The following is a 23,222-nucleotide window of genomic DNA, read 5'->3' as shown; positions in this document are numbered from 1 at the left end:
CTGTTCTTGTTCTATCGGCTCTCCAGAGAAGTTCTCTTCCAACTAACGACTCAGGGATCCAGGCTGCATCTTATAGATAGAGACTTTAGAACAGGTGACTTCCTGGTTGCTGAAGCAAAAAAGGAGGGAGCTGAGGGTCATGTACCAACTCTTGAGTACTGTTGCCTGGAAGTAGTGCCACCTTTCTTTGTAGCCTATTGTCCAGAACTAGTCACACATCCCTACTTAACTACAAGGAAAGCTGGAAGATGCAGAGGAGCGTATGGCAACTTGGTGAGTGCCAACTGTCCCTGATGCAATTTTACAATAATATCTTTTTAAATAACCTTGCCTCAATCCCTGAAATGTGTCAAAGGGAGACTACAGGAGATGGGAAGAGGCATGTGTGAAACTTTCTGGATGCCACTGAATCCAGCTTCCAGAGGCTAGTCCAGGCCAGGCACTAGGTTCGAGGTTGCATATGGAAAGGGCCAGCTGAGAACCCAGAAGTCTGGGTTCCATTCGCTGTGTTTCTCTCAACCTTGGGCAAGCTGCTTTTTTATGGTCTTGCCTAATCTGTAAAATAAGGGGTTTGACCTTGTCCTGGTCACTTCACGTGTGTCACTAGTCACCCCAGAATCATTTATAATTATAAATAATCATTTATGATCTCTCATGGTTTCCAAGGATTAAGAATACAAGAGAGGCTTGGCTGGGTGGCTCTGCCTCAGGTATCTGCAGTCATCTGAAGGCTTAACTGGGGCTGAGGATCCAACTCCAAGGTGGCTCACTCACATGCTTGGAGAATTGGGGCTGGCTGTTGGCCTGGGGCCTCAGTTCCCCTCCTGCAGGACTCTCCACAAGGCTGCTTGAGCATCCCCATAGCAAGGTGTCCGGCTTTCCCCAGAACAGCAATCCCAGCCACCAAGATGAAAGCCACATGACCTGGCTTTGGAAGTCGTACAGAACACTCCACTGTATTCTCTGGGTCACCCTGACCTTGTGAGAGGTGACTACACAAGAGAGTGAACAAGACTAAATCACTGAGGGCCATCTTGGAGGTGGGCTTTCCATGTCTCATCTCTAAATCCTGGCTTTCTTTGACTATGATCTAGGATGATCATTCCTCTTCTAGTTCTGCTGGTCACAGAGTACCACCCCTTCTTCCAAGGAAAATGCAGCCAGGACCAAGTCTTCCTAAGGTTTCCTCAATGTTCCTGGCCTCTAGAATGAGATGTTCTCTAGGACAAAGACCCTAAGAGTAAACTCATTTTCTATTTTATTCTTTCAAGGACTCAAAACAGTTGCTATTTTTATCATCCACATTTCATAAATTGGGATGCTGAGACCTAGGAAGTTGACTTGTCTAAGGCCATGGCCAGCAAATTCTGAATCAGATTTCAAACCCAAGTTTATGTTCCTAATACCTCTTGGAACCAGGCTCAGCCCCAAGGGTGTGAATAACAGCCCTACTACTTGCACCTGCCCAGGCTTGAGTCCAGAAGTCCTCTCTGCAGCCTGGAGGTGAGGCAGCTAATGTCTACCCTCCAGAGAAGGGCTTGGCATTCTCAGGCAGTTGCCCTTGCCCACACAGTGCCCACTTCTTTCCATGCAGTTCTCACCCTATCTAGAGGGGCTTTGCATCCTAGGAACTTGCTAGAGACTGGAAGTTCCTTGGTGGTTTTGATATTTTCAGTGCACGTTGAGCTAATGGTGTTAGCAGCAGAACAAAACTGTGTGTTTCTGCTTAAGGGAGTGATAATGGAGGCTGATAAGTCAGAACAGGGAGTGATTTCTTTATGAGCCAGCATATTAGGACTTAGCTATAAAACTGCCCCTTACTTTAACTGGCAGCAGCAAGTGAAAAAGCTCCTGACCACAGATTTATTAAATGTTGTGGACTTAGATAAGATGATTTAAAGTTCATGCTTCTGTTCCTGATCTGCCTATCACCAAGAAGCTTCAACAAGGACTTATCCCATCTCAGTAATTTGCCTGCATTTGAATAAGACAAATGGGCAATTTCTCGAGGTCTGAGCCTGGAGGGGAACCAGTGAGCCTTAAAACAGCATTGAAAGGCACTGCCATTCCCCTCCAGAGACGGTCAGAGAAACACTGAATGCTGCTGACGTGGTGCTTGTCCCCAAAGAGCACAGTGCATTTAGTTAGGTATGCGTGTATGTGGTCATGAAGAGTTGGGTGTGGGAGCACCATTCATGGGGGACATGTGCAGGGGGTGGCATGTGTCCTAGTGGAAACCTGGAAGGTCGTGGTTGAGAATACAGACCACAGAGACACAGTAGAATCTTGGCTCTACCATTTGCAGCTGGAAACCCCGAATGGCCTTCCTCGTCTGTGAGATGGAGATAATAATAACGATGGCACCTATCTTAAAGAATTCTTGTGAGGGTTAAAGGAGGTAACACTTACCTTGCCTTTCATATGTTGCCTAACATATTGAAAGCACTTATGATGGCTGCTTTCATTTCATGTGCTTCGTGTATTTATTCATGTGAACTGTTTGGAATGTGTACATATGTGTTTATCTGAATCTGTGTTGAGTTGCGCGTGCGCATAAGGGCAACCGTGTGAAGGTGAGCATGAAACCTTAGTGTGATTAAAGACAATGAACTTCCTGGCTGCTGGGGACTCATCCCTTCCCAGGTAGAATGTGATACCCATACCTTCTAGTTGGAGATCTCACCTGGAGGTGGGAATCGATAAAAAAAATTCTCCCATCACTGCAGAGGCCTCCTTTACCTGGGGCTTTTCGGGGGGACAGGTGGGTAACTGGATAGCCAGATTTCAGAGGCAGAGAATGAAAGTTTTGCCTGTCAGGATAATGAAACTCAAAGGGTTTAATGAAACTCCAAGGGGCCAGATATAACTCTGACTGATTTTTCTCACTATAATTCTTACACATTAACCAAATAGGTGGGTTTGCTAAATCATCTGTCTACAGGGCCTCTACTCTCTGCCATCAACGTTCCTTGGAGACTGGGGCTTTAGGGAGGAGGAGTCAGTCAAGCATAATGCTGCTGGAATTGCCGTGTGCTGCCCACTGCTGGCTGCGTGTTTGGCTTAAGGCCTTATGAGAAAGTTGCCAATTCATCCCCAGTGGTGGGATTCAGGGGGGTAGCTGCTGCTGGTTTTGCTTAAAACTGCGTCCTTAATCAGTGAGATGGCTTCATCAGAGCCTGGTCTCAGCCTTTCTCTATTTGGGTTAATGTTGACTGTGCTATGGGGTGGCTTTATGGAGGGAATCAGTAGCAACACTTTCTTCTAGTCTCAGTAACTCACTCAGAAGGGCCAGTGTCAGGAGAGTGAGGACCCCAGTCCCATATCCGCTACTGCATTTCTGTGGCTGGCTTAACACTGTCTCACAGCCAGCCAGCCAGCCAGCCATAAGCTCTCCCATCAGCTGAGCTCTCTTCATCCTTTACCCCCGGGAATGACACTCTGACCACCGGTAAGGACATCTCCCAGCAGTGGGGCTGGAGAACCACACATTCTCTCTGGGTCCCCTTGTGACTGATTTTCTGTTTGAGTGAAGATAGAGAGCTGGGGAAGCCACGGTGAAGGGTGACGTCGTCAACTGAGCCACTGAGTACCCTAGAAGCTTGATATAGAAGAGACCTGACCTGGAGGTTAAGAGCTGTTTCTTTACCTGCAAATTGAAGGCTAGAGCCAGGGAACATTGACTTTGGAGACATCCGGAGAACCTGTTACAGGTAGCTTTCCAGCCCCTAGACATTGATGTTCTAATTCAGAAGGAGTAAGGATGGGCTCGGATGCTCCATCTTTGGCACCCATCCCAGGTGATAATGATGAAGGTGGCCCTCCCAACTTTTACATTCAGGGGCCTTCCAGCCTTTGGTTCGCCAGAACATAAGGGCCATCTCAGGGATGTGAGGTTCGGTGTTGGTTCTTACTGTGCTACCGGAGACCAATAACGTCACATGCCCCACCTGTTCCCAGACCCTGAGGCAGAATAGGCACTGTGGTTTATGAGTGGTTCTCTGCCCCTTTCTTTCCTCCTGCAGAGATTATACCATAGTGGGTAAATACCTTTCTATTCATCCAGGTATTCAGGGAAAAAAAATGTTGGCATAATCTTAATTAACTTTTTCTCACCATCTATACCCTTTCCATTGGCAAATCTTGCCTTTCCGGTCTGTTGCTTACACAGCAGCCAGTGGGATCTTTTTAAAGCATGTAATTCTCCAGAGTAAAATCCTCTCAGGGGCTTCATACCACACTCCAAATACAATCCAAAGTCTTCCTTGAACTTACATGAGCTGGCCTCTACTACCTCCCTGACCTCATCTCCTACCAATCTTCCCTTCAATCCCTTTCTTCTGGTCAAACCGCCTCCTTGCTGTTCCATAAATACACGAACAGGGTCTTGCACTTACTGCCCTCTCTGCCTGGAATGCTGCTCTTTCTTCACACAGCTGCGTGGTTTGCTTCCTCACTGCATTTAATAACAATCTGAAAGTTTTTCTATTCTTCTTTGATGCTTTTTTGTCAGATAACATCCCTACATGTGTTATTCCCTTATCTGGCACTATTTTTCGTGTGTGTGTTCATACCAAGTTAGTTTACTTCAAGCCTTTTATTCTCCAGGAAATGCAAGTTCCATGAAAGCAGGGAGGTTGATTACTTTCTGCTCTGTCCCCAGAGCCTGGAACACAGCCTGGCACATAGCAGACCCTCAAAATATCCATGCCGAATAAGTGAAATCAGTGAGTGAATAGGGAGTATCACAAGCATGACCCTGAATCTTGTCTGATTTTTAAAATCAGCAACTTAGCTGTTATATTGAGCTTCTATGGATCGCAGTGGCTCAGCCGACATCACCCTTCTCTGTGGCTTCCCCAGCTCTCTCTCTCTTCTCACAAACAGGACCTCAGTCACAAGGGGGCCCAGGGAGGATGTGTGGTGCTCTGTCCCCACTGCTAGGAGACATCCTTACAGGTGGCTGAGGGTCAGTGTGTCACTTCTGGGGGTAAAGGATGAAGACAGTTGGAGTGACAGGAGAGCTTGTGGCTGGATGGCTGTGAGGTGGTGTTCAGCCAGGCACAGAAGTACAGTAGCAGATATGGGACTGGGGAATTGAAAATTATAATTTCCAATATGTTATTAACACGCCAGGAGCATGCACTCATTCCTGCCTCTGTGACTAGGATGAGCTGGTTGCTGTTGGGTGCACAACTGACATCCATGGGGCTCGCTGGGGCTACACAGATGCCTTCTCTGACTGAAAGGGTATGCCTAAAATAGCGCCATTTACCACCTAGTCTGGAATCTCCCCGCTGAGTGTGCATGACTCCCCAGCCCTGAATGGGGCTTGGCAATGTGGGATTCTCTATTTAAACACTTTGTGGTACTAGTGAGGAAATGACACTTTGCCTTCTGAAGGTGCCTTGGGATTTAAAAATCTAGCATTCCTACTGCTTTATGTTTCTCGAGCTGCCATAGCAAAGTGCCATGGGCTGGGTGGCTTAAAGAAAGAAATCGATTTTCTCACAATTCTGGAGGCTGCAAGTCCAGGATCTAGGTGTTGGCAGGTTGGTTTCTGGCAAGGACTCTCTCCTTGGCTTGTAGATGGCCGTCTTCTCCCTGTGTCTTCGCATGGTCTTCCCTGTGCACTGTCTGTGCCCTAATCTCCTCTTCTTATAAGGACACTGGTCATACTGGACTGGGGCCCACACAAACAGCCTCATTTTAACTTAATTATCACTTTAAAGGTCCTATCTCCAAACACAGCCACACTCTAAGGTACTGAAAGTTAGGATTTCAACACATGCATTTTTTGGGAAACATAATTTAGCCCATAATATTCACCCACTTCCCTTTCAATCTTGAATCAAGAAATTTCCAGAGTAAAAAAAAAAAAATTTTTTAATTGAGACAGAGTGTTGCTCTGTCACCCAGGCTGGAGTGCAGTGGTGTGATCTTGGCTCACTCCAACCTCCGCCTCCCAGGTTCAAACGATTCACCTGCCTCAGTCTCCCAAGTAGCTGGAACTACAGGCATGTGCCACCACACCTGGCTAATTTTGTGTATTTTTAGTAGAGACGGGGTTTCACAATGTTAGCCAGGATGGTCTCGATCTCCTGACCTTGTGATCTGCCTGCCTCGGCCTCCCAAAGTGCTGGGATTACAGGCGTGAGCCACCGTGTCTGGCCCAGAATAAACAATTTTAAAATAAGTTTCTAATATGGCCTTTAAGTGGTTTAATAGTACCTTGAGGTACATGTGATTATCACTTCCACTTTACAGAAGAGGAGATTGAGAGAGCAAGTGACTCGCCCAAGGCCGCACAATGAGGTCAGCCTTAAGACCAGGACTGGATTCCCAGCACGGGAATGCTCTGAAGTAAACTATGCTTACTGGAGGCTCTGAGGTCTTTAGGAGGAAGGGAGATGGAAGTTGAAAAGGAAGGGCTTCCAGGAACCCCATCCTGGCTGTCATCTGAGAAGTCACATTTTATCTTTGTTTTATACATTAGGAATGAGGATCCCAGGTGTTGGTTGCACCCAGGAAACTCTCATCTCACCACCAGTCACCTCCTGCCGTGCTATAAAAGGAAGAAAATTGAGGTGAAATATTAAGAACGTAGTGCTGCATTTTCAGATGTGTGCACTAGAACCTCTGTAGAAGAGATAGTTGGCACAGAGGGGGCCTTTTTATGGTCTTGCATCTCTAATAATCTCTGCCTAGCACAGCATGTGCTTCTAATCGTATTGCTGTAGAGAACAGTGAGAGGAAGGCGAAGTAAATAGTTATTATAGTGACTAAGCTGGCAACCTCTGAGGGACATAGTTCTGTTCCCAGAGATTCCACCTCCAGTGTTTGAGACAAGCTTGAATGCCACCAGGAGGTGGAGGAGGCTTTGGAAATGGGGTCCTTCCACCTGCTCTCCACCCTCTCCATCTGGTGAGGGATAAAGATTCTATACTTGACGAGCACATATCTACACAGGTGATCCTTTGGAAACCTGAACTGGGTGAGCAGCAAGTTTCAGGCGGGTGAGGCTGCTTGTCCAAAAGGCTAGGCACACCACACTTCTGCAGTCCCACCTGACCCTCCTGGAAAGATGAGGTCTATCTGCTGTAGAGGTCATGGCCTTACAGCATTTGCTCTGACATCAGTAGATCCTGTCCTTCCCTTGACCTCTTCCTTCCTTCATTGAATGAGATGTGATGCCTGGAGCTACAGAAACCATCTTGAGACCATCATATCTAAGCACGAGGAAGAAAGCCAGCTTTTTGGGGGTGGCGGAATGGAATGGTAGAAAAGGCCAAGGTCTCTGGCATCACAGTGATAAATCAATACCAGCAACACCTACTTCCAGATTACTTGATATCTAAGAAATATAACCATCTTTTAATTTAAATTATCTGATTGAGTTTCCTGCTAATTCCTAATGATATGATCTTCAGAGTTGGGCTTTGTTGTTGAGTGATGTTCTAACTTTGTAACTACGCTTACTGGAGGCTCTGAGGTCTTTAGGAGGAAGGGAGATGGAAGAAGTTGAAAAGGAAGGGCTTCCAGGAACCCCATCCTGGCTGTCAGCTGAGAAGTCACATTTTATCTTTGTTTTATACATTAGGAATGAGGATCCCAGGTGTTGGTTGCACCCAGGAAACTCTCAGCTAAATGCTAATGGTAACCAATACTTCGGAGCTCTTAATCGTTTAAACAACTTTGCTACCATTTGAGTTGGGAAAAATGTTCGTATTTTACCCATTTTCGAGGCAACAGGCTTAGAGAAGTGAAGTGTCTTAGCTCCAGTAACACAGCTTTCGGATGGCAGGGATGGGTTCAAATACAAGGTTTCTAATTTCAAATCCTCTGGAGGGGACAGGTCCCCCCTTGTGGAGACCCCAAAGATCCTACATGTAGAGAGTCCTAGGTCAGCTAGGAACAAAACAATTTCAAAGGAAGAGATTCAGGCCCAACTTTTGAGGAGTACAGGGACTTCTGAAAGAATTAAGGGACCCAAAAAAATCCCTGAGAGAGGAAAGGATGTCAAATCAGGAAAGGTATGTGTCTGTGGCAGCCCTACGCAGCTGCCTGCCTTATGTGGAACACGACAGGCAGAAGTGCGACAGTAACCCCTGACAGCTTCCTGAATAGGGAAAGCTGGGCCAGTTTCTGAAAGAGGAAAAAAATAGAGAACAGCATTCTGAGGGTGGAAAGAGGGCTAAGAATAAAGGTTTCTGGCCAATAAGGGTTCCAGAGCAGCTTGCCCTTGGCGGGCCACCTGCTCAGGCTGCAAAGTTCTGCTACAGTTGGATCTGCCTGCATCCTCAAAGTTCTTCTCCCTGGTGCGTGGACTACCCATTCATCTCCAGAGCCAGCCCAGTCTCAGGCTCAGTGGGGCAAAGACAAGGACAAGTGCCAAGTCACCTGTGTCCCTCACAGCTGCACAGGACACTTTGGCAGCGAGTGCACAGAGCTGAACGCTGAGCTCCCCCATCACTTGGATGCTCTTTGAAGATGGGACCTCTGCTTCTCCCATCAGACTGGGAGCTCCCTGGGGGCAGGAGCCCTGTCACCCCCGTTAGACTGAAGGCTCTTGAAAGTCACGGGTCAGGATTCTGTCAGATCAGGATTTCTCTGAAGAGAAGGGCTACATCTTCCCCATCAGATCAAGGGTTCCCTGATCACAGAGATAGTTTTTCTCCCAGCCTTAAGGATAAAGAAATAAGGCAAACAGTATCCTCTGTGGGTAGAAGAGGTGGCTGTGTGAGTCTGGGCTCTGCAGTGCTTCCACCAGCCCATGGATAAGGGACTAGTTACTAGCAGACTGTTTCTGCTCAAGTCTTCTTTTCTAAAACAGCCTTAGAAAAACTCAACACTTTCGTTTTACTTGCCTCACATCCACCCTGAGTTTCTTGGTGAGGCAGATGGAAACATCACCCTCGGTTTCATGCTCTGATTGGTCTTTAGAGCTCAGAGGAGATTCTCTCTGCCTACTCAGCAGCTCAGGCTACTGCCAGTAGAAATGAAAGCCATGGATCAGCCCAGGTTCCTCCACAGGGTTTCTGGGTAATGTAGTTCCCTGCCTTCTTCTTGCTGCTATTGGGAGAAAATGGCTTCAAATCTTAAAGTAGCTTCTGTGAGGTGGATCTCTTCAGAAGGGAAGGGAGTAATAGTACAATTGGAGTTATAGAAACAGTGATTTTCTTTTTTATAGCTTGACACAGTTTAGAGATTTTCAGAAAGGGCAGGTTGCTTTTTGTTTTGTTTGTTTTTTTTTTGAGTCTTGCTCTGTTGCCCAGGCTGAAGAGCAGTAGTCTGATCATAGCTCTGCAGCCTCAACTTCCTGGGTTCAAGTGATCCTGTCACCTCAGCCTCCCAAGTAGCTGAGACTACAGGTACATGACACCATGCCTGGCTAATTAAAAACAAAATTACCTTTGTAGAGATGGGGTCACTGTATTGCACAGGTCACTATCCTGAACTCCTAGGCTCAAGTGATCCTCCTGCTTTGGCCCCCCAAAGTGCTGGATTATAGGGATGAGCCACTGGGCCTGGCTGCAGTGCTGTTTTTGATAACATCCTGTCCCCCGTCTGCTGATGGAATTTCCCCACAGTTAGGGGAGGAGCTGAGGCTGTGTGGGTCAGTGGGATTTGGTAACTAAGAGGTGTTTGTGCTTGCCGTGGAGACCCCATAGTGGGCACCAAAGTTCTTTGTTTCCAAGTATTGATCCAGGCTGGTGGTTATTCATTCACAATGAAGCTTTACCAGTCCACAAGGAAATGAGAAAATAAGAAAAATGTAACTTGTTTGTTGTAAGGCTAAACATATTTAATTTAAAGGACTATTCTTTGGTTCAATTCTTTTTTCACTTTTTAATGTGAAAATGCCAACAGGGAATGAGAGGGAAGAGGTTACCCCATGTGGTGGGTTTCAAAGTGATTACTTATGTGTTGAGTTATTCATAAATGCAGAGTTTGTAAGTGCAGATATACTGTAAGTCATCTGCAAATTCTGAATTGTCTATGCAGAAGTAAGGGAGAGGCAGAGATTATATAGAGAATCATTCAGCACTGGAGGTGAAGCAAGGAAGGAAAATAATGTTTATTGAGGATGAATTTGGAAAGGGTAATTGACTTGCCCAAGGTCACCCTGATAGTTAACATCAGTTCTGGGATTAGAATCTGTGTCTCCTAATGCCCAGCCTGAGGGGCACTGGATTATAGTAATAATGGTTATGTTAATAGTGAACAACCGTTGGGTCCATGCTAAGCACTTTACAAGCAGTCTCTCTCTTGTCTCACAGCAGCCCTGTGAGTAGGCTCAGGAGTTAGACTATTTACAGATGGATGATTCAAAGATGACTTCAGTTCAATTCAAGACACATTCACTGAGCCTCTGTTAGGTCCCATTCCAGGTGCTATATACTAGGGCCAGGAAATGGGAGCATTAATAAGAGTTCCTGTCCTGAACTAGCTCAGTGGGGAAATACGTACGATGAAATGATTTCGGTGAAATTATCGAGTCTCACGAGCAATTTTTATATGGGAATACTTTGGGCAGGTGGCCAAATTTCAGGGGAGGGGGCATTTGAAGAGGGAGTGGCTTGCAGAGGGCTTCCTAGAGGAGCTGATCCATGTCTTCCACAGGGAGGGGAGCCAGCCAGGTGAGAAAGGGCGAGAGTGGAGATGCGGAGGTACTTTGGGCAGAAGGCCTGACAATGGCATGGTGTGCTGTTGCAGAGGAGTGGAAGGTAGTGAGGGGGTGGGAAGAGGTTACAGGCATAGGTGCCATCCTTTGGGCAGTGACAGACATTGGAATTTTTTAAACAGGAAGTGGTATGATCCCATTTATAAATTATAATGTGCTTCATGGGAGCTAAATAAGTAGAAGGTAGGAGCTTTCCAGTTCTAGACCAGAACTCGTGATCTCACGAGTTGGGATCATGGCGGTGAAGAAGAGGGATAGGTTCAGCAATATTTGGGAAACGGAGTGACAGGGCCTGGAAACTGGCGGAGCGTGGGGGTGAGAGGGAGGGAGGTGGTGATGGAGAGTGGGAGATTCCTCATTTGGATAGCCAGATGGGTGGTGAACTGAACTGAGATGGGGATTCTGTAGGAGGTCCAGTGGGGTGTGTGGATTTCAGACTCAGGGTGAGGAAGCTCATTCTCAGTGGCTAACGGCACTGTCACCCATTACCTTCTCCCCCTGATTTATGTAAATCCCAACTCCACCTCCATCTCTACAGTGAAGCGTGTGGGTGAGAGAAGGGGCAGATGGCTGGCCATGTCTCACGGGACTTGGTAAGCCCATAAACAGTAGAGTCAATGAGGTATTACATGAGACTTGAATATTTAGGAAAAAGGAAAAGGTATGCCCTGCCCCTGCCCTAAACTGTTGGCCCAAAAGACAGTGAAAGGACATGTGACCTCCCTCTCCCCGTGTGCACAGAGCCCCATCAAGGGTCCTTCATAGAGGACACGTTTCCTGGCCTCTTTTCCCACATTTCTGCCTGGGAGACAGCAGAGACCCTCATCTCACAACTGGGTCATCATCTTGGGGACTTTATCACTCTCCTGTGGTGACTCAGATAGAATGATGCTTTAATTAATTATCATTATACATCATTCATTTGTTCTCTCCGGCAAACACCTTGTTCATCGTTGTCCTTGATGCTTTGCTAGATACAAGACCGATTCCTAAGACAGACCTTGCCCTCAAGGAGCTCACAGATGGTCAGGAGAGACAGGTGGCTCAGGGCCTCTCATATCAGGCGAGCAATCCTTCTGCAGAGGAACCTTTGGATATGTGCCCCATGGGTGTTCTTTGTGTGGAGGAGGCCCCGGGGGTGCTTAAGAGCACAGGCGCAGGAACTGCATGGCTGTGGTTGAATCCTTGCTCCTCTCCACTTGTGAGCTGCATGACCATGGGCAAGTTACCTAATCTCTCTGGGCCTCCATTTTCTATCTAGGAAATGAAGATAATTATGGCACTCATCTCCTTGGGTTGTTGTGAGAATTGAACAAGGTAATGTTTGAAAAGTACCAGGCACGGAATGAGCATTCCTCAGTGTTAGCTGTTACTACATTTTTGTTTTTTTTTTTGAGACAGAGTCTCGCTCTGTCACCCAGGCTGGAATGCAATGGCACACTCTCAGCTCACTGCAATCTCTGCCTCCTGGGTTCAAGCGATTCTCCTGCCTCAGCTTCCCAAGTAGCTGGGATTACAGGCACATGCCACCATGCCTGACTAATTTTTTTTTTTTGATTTTTAGTAGAGATGGGGTTTTACCATGTTGGTCAGGCTGGTCTCGAACTCCTGACCTCATGATCCACCAACCTTGGCCTCCCAAAGTGCTGGGATTACAGATGTGAGTCACTGCACCCAGCCAGCTGTTACTCCTATTATCATCCTCATCTTCATCACAAACTCAGAAGGAGTCTGCAGGGGAGGAGTTGGCACAGAGGAGAAGCTTCTAGGAAAAGTTTCATAAAGCATGTGACATTTGAGTTGGGCAGGAAAGGTGACATTTTGCCAAAGGAAATAAGCAGGAGCAGGAAATCTGACCCTGAAAGAGGGAATGGGAGCACCAGCATAAGTGAGGAAGTGTGGCAATGCAAGGCACACCCAGGATAACAGCCAGGCCTCTGAGGTCTCCGGAGTGCAGAGGATGTGGGAGAGACAGGACCCTGGAGGCAGGTTGAGGACAGCTTGGGAAAGTCAAGTTAAGCAATCTGAACTTTGCTTCCCAGGCAAAAGTGATCCTGAAAGAGTTAGTTTAAGAGAGGCGACATGACGAGTTGCCTCAGGAAGAATTATGGCGGCAGCTGGCTAGGTCAGAGGTAGGGGGCTGCTCAGATGGGCCACATGAAAAATGGCCAGGGTTTGACCTAAGGCAGTGGCTGTGCCCAGGCACTTGGACACGGCGAAACTTTAGAGACAGAGGGGAAACTCAACCACTGTCCCTGTTAGTAACCAGACAGGTGCTAGAAGCATGAGGTAAGATGATTGGGCTTCCAGCTGCCCTAACCAAAGGCCTCTAGACAGAGGGAACCAGACCCGTGGGGTCTCCCACCCAGCATCATCCACTTTAGAGCCATCCCTCTGCCTGCCACTGGAAAGCTATGGGCCTAGCCTCCCCTGCTGCAGTACCATGGTGATGGCTCTGCACTGGGGGACAGGGCACAGGTGTCACTGCAAGAGTGATGGGTGTTGGAAGCTTGGTTTCCAGGTCTGACTGGGCAACTCACACCTAGCTGTGTGGCCCTAGCAAGGCTCTTTACTTCTCTGAGCCTTGGTTCCCCTCTTTTGTAACATGAGGACAATAGCAGCTACTTCCGAGGCTTGTGATAAGGATTTAACGTCATCATTTTGACATTATAACAGTGCCTAGCATTGGGCCTGGTGCCTAGGACATTCTCAGTAAGGGTGAGTGTTGGTTGTTATTATATCCCCAGCAGCGCTGATCCTGAGTTCCCCTCATCCACCCATCCCAAACCCACACGGTTGAGAAGTCCCTCTCTCCTAGCTTTTCCTCGTCGTATCATGTGAAGATCCAGGACTCCAAGATAAGATTTCTGGCTGCCACAGGGGAGAGGTTTCTTCCAACCCTTGCACCAATCCAGATTCCTCTTCCATTGAATCCTCTTATTTTCTTGAGATATGTGGTGACCTGCACTTCACTCTTTAGAGTGTCTCATTATCCAGATGGAGTCAAGAGTGCCTGGACTGGATCTTGGAAATTTTTCTTGGAGACAGAGGGATGGTAAAATGGCCCCAAGGCACCCGGCCCCTGAGCCGTTGCCTAAGTGTCTCAGTGCCCTCCTCTCTTGCCTGCTGACTTTTAGCCTGGCCCTAGAAACAGATTCTGTTGCATATGGTGAGAAAGCCACTGCTGTGTACTGCCCTCATGTTTATTTCTAATCAGCTTATGGAGCCAGGGAGGCTGTGGCTGGATGCTCTGCCTCCCTGCATTCTGTCTCCCACTGCTGCACAGATCCTCCGAGCTGATTGAAATGTGATGTGTGGGCTTAGGAGGGAGAGAGGGAAAACAGCGACTCAGACCATAGCAGTGGTCCCAGCTCATTGCCTATGCTTCCCTCCCTCTACTGGGCACCCTGTCCCCTCCCATGCTAGGCTGCCAAACTAGGCATGACACTTCTACCCAGCCCATACCTGGGAACAAACCTAAGTATCTTCTTTCCTTTGCATCCTCACCTCGCTCTAGCAAAGCTGCATTGCAGGGAAGCAAGTAGGTGCTCAGAACACTGGGAAGGGGAAATGGCGCAAAGGCCTTCCTACTCATGAAGCTGTCTCCAGATTCATACCCTGTGATGCCAGGTGGAAGCTCCCTGCAGGAACCACAGCCAAAGCCCCAGCCAGAATTCTGTCAGGCAGCTTTCTGCACATCCTTGTACCCTGTAACTCTCTTTCTCTTCTGGTCAGTAGCCCTGGCTGTGGCCCCTACCCAGGAGATGTGCCATGGAAAGGGGAAGCCTGTGTGGGCAGAGACCTTTGGATGGTTTACCCCATATTACTTGTACTTAATAAAGTAATGGAAAGGGGGAAGCTATAGAGTAAGGATAAAACAGCAAAGGTTATTATTTTCTTGGGGAAGCGGGGTTTGAAAGACAGAGAAAAACAAAGTAGACTTGGGCAGTTGAAAGAATAGGCAAGAAACTTAGTGACAAAGTGTATTCATTCTGTCACTCACCCATTCAAGTGTTTATTGGATACTTACTGTGTGCAGGTACTATTTAGGGGTACAATGGGGTACCATGGCAAGCCAGCAGACATGGACTTTGCCTTCGTGGGGCACTCAGATCAGAAGGGAGTAGACATAAGCTAACCAGTCCTTATAATTTAGGATGAATAGGGATGCCTTGGGGAAGGACAGGGAGCTGATGACAGAGAAGGCCCATGCCAGTTAGGAAAAACCAGGAAAACAAAAATCACATAGTGTATTTATAACTGAAGTGACTTAATGCTAGAAACTGGTTAACAGGTGATGGAAGGGGTCGGTTGACTTAGAAATTAACAACTCCAGGAAGCAGTTACTGTACCTCAGTTAGAGCCACAGGGCAGGAGGCAGCGTTATGAGATCATAGAATCCCCTAGTGGAAAGTAGAGCCACACTGGGTGTGTCTGGTGGGATCCTAGATGAGACACCGCTGCTGATATCCCCTGAGGCAGAGAAAGAGGAAAGAAATACCCTCTTTTCCCTTTCTCCTGTCACTGCCTCCCACTGTCTGACCCCAGCCAGTAGCCTGTGACAGGGGAGGCTGGAAATTGCCACCTACAGGGGTCAGCCTGGTCCTTCCCACCCCTGACAACACAGAATTGACCCAGGAGGGTGCAAAATGAACCTGAGGGCCAAGAGGCTCAGTCTAGACTTGGGCCCAGGGGATGGAGCAGGTAGGAATGGTGGGGAGATGCGTGCTGGTGCTTAAGAGAGTATGTTTGCTGGGGAAATAGGAAGGGTGGTTTTGTGAAGTGTGAAGAATGAAGGCCAGGGTCCAGGGGAAATGGAGTGAGAGAGAAGGCTTGGAGTGAAGTAGGAGGAAGGTCATGAGGGGGCTTGAAAGCAAGTCAGGAAGATTGGACGTTAATGCGAAAGCCATGGGGAGCCACTGACTGGCATTAAGCAGTGAGGTGATCAGATCCAGGTTTCAGAAAGCCCATTCCAGCTGCAGGCACTGGAGTATGGGGAAGGCAGGAAGGGATAGTAAAGGCAACAGATGAATAATGAGACCACTGTGGGTAATCTCCGCAGGCGAGCATGATGGAGGTAGACGGACTGGGAGAGGTGCATGGGTTTGATGAGTATTTAGGAGGGAGAACTGGTGAGTGATTGGCTAAAGAGGGGGTGGGGGAGGGAGCAAGGATGACTCCCATGACTGTGGCTTGGACAACTGGGCCAATGCAGACACTTTTTGATAAGACAGAAAACACACGGTGAAGAGCATTTGGAGGAGATACGGGTTGCTCCGACTGTGAGGTGCTCGTGAGACATTCTTGGCAGCAATATAACTGTTTTTTTCCTAGACATGTCTGTGTTTATCTATAGAGTCTTCATGAGAAAGCCTTCCATGTCAGCTCAGGACTCCAAGAGCATGCCTTCTGCAGGCTAGGCCAGGCATGCTGTCCTCTTCCGGTGTCATGTTCTTCTTCTGTCCCTTCTCATTTTAACACCCTATCCAACCTCAGCCTTTGCTGTGACTCCTGACCTCTAAGGGAGCAGCATTCAGACTTTTCCTTCCCAATCCCATTTCTCATCCAGACTGAGCTGTACCCAGACCCAGAAGCTCTATTTCGAATCTTCTGTGTGAGCTGGGATGCCAAAAGGCTTGGAAAATACCCTTTTCTTACTTTGCCTCTCATCAAGCATTGTTTAGTAATTTGCTGTAATCTGTGCAAGCCTGAATGGCAAAGCACAGACTAAGAGAGGGCAGGAGTCCACACATGGAGCAACTGCACACATGCAGTGAGAAGGTACTGCATCACAGGCAGGGGAGCTGAAACAGGATGCTTCCCTTCTCTGAGCCTTTTTTTTTTTTTTCACTTTTCGAAATGTGTATGTTAGACTCGGAAACCTGATAGTCACTTCCTAATATTTTTGTAGTCTGTAGAACCTGGTTTTGTCCTGGAAGCAATGAGCTCAGCCTCACAAGATGAGCCACGACTGACCATGGCAATACCACTCTCTTTTTACCAGTGGGTGATTTACCGATAGTTGTGGACTTGTAACTCAGTTTTAGCAGAAGGGGCATGTGTTCATTTTCTGGAGCTGCCATAACAAAGTACACAACCTGGGTGACTTAAAACAACATAAATGTATTCTCTCAGATCTGGAGGCTAGAAGCATAAAAAAGGTGTCAGCGAACCCATGCTTTCTTGGAGGCTTCAGGGGAGGATCTCTCTGATGCCTTTCTCTTAGCTTCTGGCGTCTCTAGCTATCCTTGGCAGTCCTTGGCTTGCTGCTGCAGAACTCCAGCCTCTGCCTCTTTTGTCACATGGTGTTCTCCCTGTGTTTCTCTGACTTCGCATGGCCATCTCCCCTCTGTGTCTCTCTCTTCTTCTTACAAGGACACCAGTCAGATTGGATTAGGGGCCTAGCCTAGTCCAGTGTGACTTCCTCTTAATTCCTCATTATATCTGTGATGAATGGCCCTACTTCCAAATAATACCACATTGTGAGGCACACATTGTGTCCCCCACATTTCCTTCTGGGGGACACAATCCCACCCATAATAGGACATGAAAGTGCTTGGGAAAAGCTTTCCTCCCTGTTAAGGAGCGTCATCAAAGAGAGTCCACCACAGTGCCTGTGGTGTTTGCTCATGGTGTGAGGGTCTGATGCTGAGAGAGTTGGCTCTCACTGGGGTTGGCAACGAAGGAAGATGCAAAAGTAACAATGCTGAAACACTACCCCAAAACGACTGCTTCCTATCTCTGTATTGTTTACTAAGTGGGATAAATGTGCAGAAGTCACATTTTATTTGAGATTCTATTACTGTCTTAGTTCATTTTTGCTGATATAACAAAATACATTGAAACTCACTAATTCATAAAAAACAGACATTTATTTTCTCAGAATTCTAGAGGAATTCTGTGGGAAGTCAAAGATCAAGGCGCTGGCAGGCGTGGGTGTCTGGTGAGGACAGCTCTCTGCTTCTAAGATGGCACTTTGTTGCTGTATCCTCTGGAGGGGAAGGACACTGTGTCTTCACATGGCAGAAGGGATGGAAAGGGTGAAAATGGATGAACTCCCTCCATCAAACTCTTTTATAAATATACCTAATCCCATTCATAAGGGCAGAGTCCTTATGATCCAATCATCTCCTAAAGGCCATACCTCTTAATGGTGTTGCATTGGGGATAAAATTTAAACATAAATTTTGGAGGGGACACCATCATTTCAACCATGGTAGTTACTCATGGTCAAACACATCAAAACTCATCTAGTGACCCCCAATTTCCCTGCTCAGTTCAGGGAAATGTAAGAACCACAGGATTTAAGAGCTGGATGAGATATTGAGAGTCATCTAATCCAAATTCTATACTTAATGGATGAGGAAGCTGAGGATTGGTAGGGGAAGGGACTCACTTGGGCCACAGATTAGGGTCACAGACTGGACCTACACTAGACTCTTCAAACTCCTAATCTCCCGTCATGTTTTTCTGGCTTCCTGTACTGTTTCTGTAACGAACGGAGAGTGCTGTTGGAAAGTCAGAGCTCACTGGGTGGGCTGCTGCTGAGCCATCCGAGGGAAGGAAATGAGTGGTGGGATGGGAGATAAGAAGAATTCCAAGGGGAATGTGCATGAGCTTGCCATGCTGCAGAACTGTGTTCAGCCTCAGGGACACACATTTATTCTAATCACATGCTCCATGCAGGGCTTGCTGCTCTGAATTATGCACCTCGAAAGGGCCTTTCATCTCACCGAGGGTTTGGTGCCAGCCTGCCTGGCTTCCTGTGCTGGGCTGTGATTTACCCTCCAGAGCAATTCAGGGCAAGGAGGTAGGAGGAAGGCAAATGGAAACGCCTGGGACCTTCCCTTTCCTGAGGACTCTGCCTGCCCTACTTCCTTCCTTCCACCAGTAATGGCATGGAGGGGCAGCATGGCTGCTGGAGAGGAAGGTGGAGATTCACCTTTCACCTCTATCAAGACGGGACTCAGATAATTGTGTACCTGGAAGCTTTCCAAGAGTACAGAGAAATCTAACTTTATAAGCTTAATTGAATTAAGATCTGGCAAATTATTTTTAGAAACCTAGAACTCTAGAGTGCTGGATAAAAGGTACCTGAGGCATCTCCTAGTCTAGGCTGCTCATTTTATAGAATTAGAAACCAAGGTCCTAGGAGGGTTTAAAAAGATATACCCTAGAGGCAGAAGTAGAATCAGAACCCCAAACATCAGAACCCTAAACATCAACATCTCCACCTTGCCTACTTTCATCTAAAGTAGAGTTGCCTCTTGAATTCAGTCAACAAATATGTTTGATCCCTGTGGTCAGCAGTTTCTGAAATAGGCCTCTAATTTCACCTCCTGGTGTCCATGCCCTTGTGTAAACCCCTCCCCTTAAGTGTGAGCAGAACCTAGAGAATGGCTTCCTTCTAACTAATAGAATATGACAAAAGTGATGGGGTGTTAATTCCATGATTAGGTTACATAAGAATTATGACTTTCTTCTTGTTTGCATCCTCTCACTCTTTCTGGGTCTTGAAGAACTTGCTATAATGAAGTGAACTATAAGGGCCCATGTGGGAAGAAGCCGAGGACCACCAGACAGTGGCCAGTAAGAAACTAAGGCCCTTAGTCCAATAGCTATGAATAAACACTATCAGATTTTTTCTCAATTGAGCCTTCAGATGAGACCACAGCCCTGGCTAACATCTTGATTATGTTCTTGTGAAAGACCATGAGTAGAAGACCAGATTAAGCTGGGCCTGCATTCCTGACCCACAGGAACTGTAAAAAAATAAATCTGTTTTGTTTTAAACTGCTGAATTTTGTTATGTAGCAGTAATAGTAATATCCAATCTTACTTGGATATTACTGTGGATGCCTACCACATTCTGGTTTCAGGTATGAAAGTAAATGGTTACTATGGATTTACAGGAGTTTGTAGTTTGATGAGCTAAGATATAGCATGTGAAATGATAATAACTAAGACTTTCCTGAGTGTTTCCTCTGTTCCAGGATGGTGCTAAACTCTTTAGATGTACTACATATATATATATATTTTTTTAGTTTTTTTCAGTCCTCACAAAAACTGTGTGAGGACTCTTATTCCCACTTTACAGGTGAGAAGACAGAGGTGCAGAAAGGTTGAATAACCTGCCCAGGTTCAAACAGTTAGCAAGCAGTAGAAGGACTTGAACCCAGGCAGTCTGGCTTCAGAGGAAAACAAGACTTCATTCATTCATTTAAAAGGCAGTTGATTACTTCCTATGTGCTTGCTATTGTTAGTTGCTGGGCATATAAAGATATGCACCTGTTGTGAAGGAGCTAGTGGCGCTGCCTTTTGCTAGGAATGACCTTGTGCAAGATACTTAAACTTGGTTTCCTCACCTGTAAAGGGAATAAGGGGGACTATAACCCACATATGGTTGTAATGAGATGAAGGACATGTCATAGTGCCTGCTACATAGTAGATGATATATATCTGTTAAATAAGAATAAATAAGCAGCAATGTCAGCAGAAAGGTACAAGAGCCTGTGGAAACTGCAGGGACCCCATCTGTTCAGGGTGCAATGGGAGCTCAGGGGAAGTAATGCCCTTTAACTCCCATCTTCTGTGCTTGTCCTTTTCAGTCCTGGGCTAAGTGGTGGGCTTTCCATGCAACCTGTGGCATTTTAAAATTCTTCTTATTCCTTCGTTAAGATAACTAGTAGTTCTAAAGTCATCCTCCTCCTGTGGAAATGCCCAGTTCTCTTTAATGGTGTACATTTTTTTTTTTTTTTTTTAGCTTAAGCTTCTTGGGATGAGGAACTTTTGAAACCTTTTCAAAGTTCCCAGATCCGCACCTCCTCTAGCTCACCATTTTGGAGCTACACAAATGTTCAGAAGTCACAGAGCTCACTCCCTAAGTGCCCATCCCTCCCACCTTTCTGATACATTCATCTCTTTTGGTGAGAACAATAGTACCTCTTGATACTTTGCCCCAAATCAAGGAGTAAATTATTATCAGTAGAATAAATGTAAAGACTGAAAATGCTTAATGAACTACAAATGCCAAAACGTACCCCATAGATAATGAGAACTGAGGGTGGCAGGTCTAGGGGATCAGTGCAGAAAGATTTGGTTGAATACTTCAAGGAGGGGCTGAGGTTTCAGCCAGGCCTTAAAGGGTAGTGAGGATGGGGAGAATGGAGAGGCAGGGGATTGCCATGCAGGGAGCAGCAAACATAGCACAGGTGATGCAAAGAGGCTTGTAGATGTTACTAGTAGTTATCCATACCCAGCTTTCCTCTATTTTGGGGCACTTGAGAGAAGTATTTCCCCAACTCCCACACTTGCTATCATGTGGGGTGATATGACTATACCTCATCTACTACATCATGTGACCAACAGGTTGCTATTGGAAGTGATGTGTGTCACCTATAGGCTGAAGCATTTGATTGGCAGTGAAAGTGTCTTCAGTGCTTTTTTTTTTCCAGCCATGACCACCATGGAAGCACGGGTTGAGAGGAAGGATCAGGGACACTGAGTCATCATATGGAGAGCAGCTGCCCTGGAAAGTTGCTGGACCCACGGTGGACTTTGGATGAGTGATAAATAAATCTTTGTCTTTAAGCCATTGAAATCTTGGTGGTGCTTGTTCTTGCAGATTACCTAGCTTTCCCTGATGTCCATGGAAGAATGTGTGTTGAGTATTGGGATGTGAGGCTGGGTTAACTAAGGAGTAGCAGAGGCAGCTACTCATGCGGGACATGAAAATCATCTGAAGGGACTTTAAACCACCACAAAAAGTCAAATTCATTTGTGTAGAGTTTGGGCATGAATATTTTTTAAGCTATTTAGGTGATCCCAATATGCCACCAGGTTTAAGAGCCATAGACATACCTATTTTGACTCTTTAACTGGTTTATTTTTTAAGCCCCATTTCTAAGACCAAAAAAGGAGATGATTGTAGGACTTACAGGGCCTGCAATGGTCTCAATGTGTCCCTCCCAAATTCACATATTAAAACCTAATTCCCTGACTGGGAATTAGCTCATGCCTGCAATCCCAGCACTTTGGGAGTCCAAGGTGGGCAGATCACCTGAGGTTGGGAGTTTGAAAACAGCCTGACCAACACGGTGAAATCTTTTCTATACTAAGAATACAAAATTAGCCAGGTGTGATGGTGTATGCCTGTAATCCCAGCTACTTGGGAGGCTGAGGCAAGAGAATCATTTGAACCCAGGAGGCGGAGGTTGCAGTGAGCCAAGATTGTGCCATTGCATGGGCAACAAGAGCAAAACTTCGTCTCAAAAAAAGGAAAGAAACCTAATTCCCAATGTTATAATATTAAGAGGGGTTTATTTAGGGGATGATTAGGTCAGAAGGACTCTGCCCTCATGAATGGGATGCATGTCCTAACAAAAAGTTCCGAGGGAGCTTATTTACCCTTCCAACCATGTGAAGACACGTAGAAGATGCCATCTGTGGAGCAGAGAGCCAGCCCTCACCAGACACTGAATGCTCACACCTTGATCTTGGACTACCTGGCCTCTAGATCTGTGAGCGATAAATTTCTCTTGTTTATAAACTAACTGTCCAATCTTATGTATTTTTTTATAGCAGCACAAAAGGACTAAGACAGGCCCCAAAGCTCACATTTTACATGATGTTTGTGAAAGGGCTTTATAAACTGTAAAGGGCTGAACAAAAATAAACAGCAATTTGAGGTCGGGTGAGGTGGCTCAGGCCTGTAATCCCAGCACTTTGGGAGGCCATGGTAGGCAGATCATGAGGTCACGAGATCGAGACCATCCTGGCTAACATGTTGAAACCCCATTTCTACTAAAAATACAACAAAATGCTGGGTGTGGTGAGGGGCACCTGTAGTCGCAGCTACTCAGGAGGCTGAGGCAGGAAAATCGCTTGAACCTGGGAGGTAGAGGTTGCAGTGAGCCAAGGTTGTGCCACTGCACTCCAGCCTGGCGACAGAGTGAGATCCCATTTCAAAAAAAAAAAGGAAAAGCAATTTGATTATTCATGATATTAAAAGCCTAGATGGTCAGGAGGTCATACTTGACCCAGTGGGGTTTTCACTTGGAGAATGTCTGTGGCTCACATTTCTAGGCTGGAGTCAGCTTCTCTGGCCACTACACTGCTGTGCTTGGGCTGAACCAGCCATGGATTCTCATTACCCCTCACGAGAACTGTGGCAACAGCACCCAGCTGGTCTCCCTCCTCTGATGCTGCTTTGATTTGTACCCACTGATTGGTTAACAACATGACACCTATTTCTTCCAGATAGCAAAGATTTGACAGCATCTTCCTTTCGTGAACAAACACATTCATTTTAATTTTAATCACAGCTTTATATATATTTAAGTCAAATAGGTTTAGAACGTAAAAGGCCAGTGCCCAGCTGCAACCCTTGCATTCAGATGTCTTCTCAGGAGCAACCCTTCCACTTTTTCAGCTTCTTCCTCTGGTATTCATTTCCATGTTACTGGCTCTTTGTTGATTTTTTACTTTCAGACCTTATCTGATGATTGCCTACCATGGCGTCTAAGCTTTTAGCATTCTTACA

The 23,222-nt window shown here is 46.5% G+C and overlaps 1 long non-coding RNA gene across 1 annotated transcript in view; it reads left to right on the top strand.

Moving 5' to 3' along the window:
* LOC103792427 (uncharacterized) overlaps positions 1-21,274 on the top strand; it is a 55,040-nt gene extending 33,766 nt beyond the window's left edge. The window contains exon 6 of the long non-coding RNA XR_004741779.3: positions 21,136-21,274. This is a non-coding gene — a long non-coding RNA (uncharacterized LOC103792427). The remainder of the gene's footprint in view (positions 1-21,135) is intronic.
* Positions 21,275-23,222: the final 1,948 nt, after the last annotated feature.

Source organism: Callithrix jacchus, chromosome 4 (assembly GCF_049354715.1).
Source record: "Callithrix jacchus isolate 240 chromosome 4, calJac240_pri, whole genome shotgun sequence".
Lineage (NCBI taxonomy): Eukaryota > Metazoa > Chordata > Mammalia > Primates > Cebidae > Callithrix > Callithrix jacchus.
The sequence above is the reverse complement of the archived record's forward strand: the minus strand, read 5'-3'. Positions and strand labels throughout refer to the sequence as shown.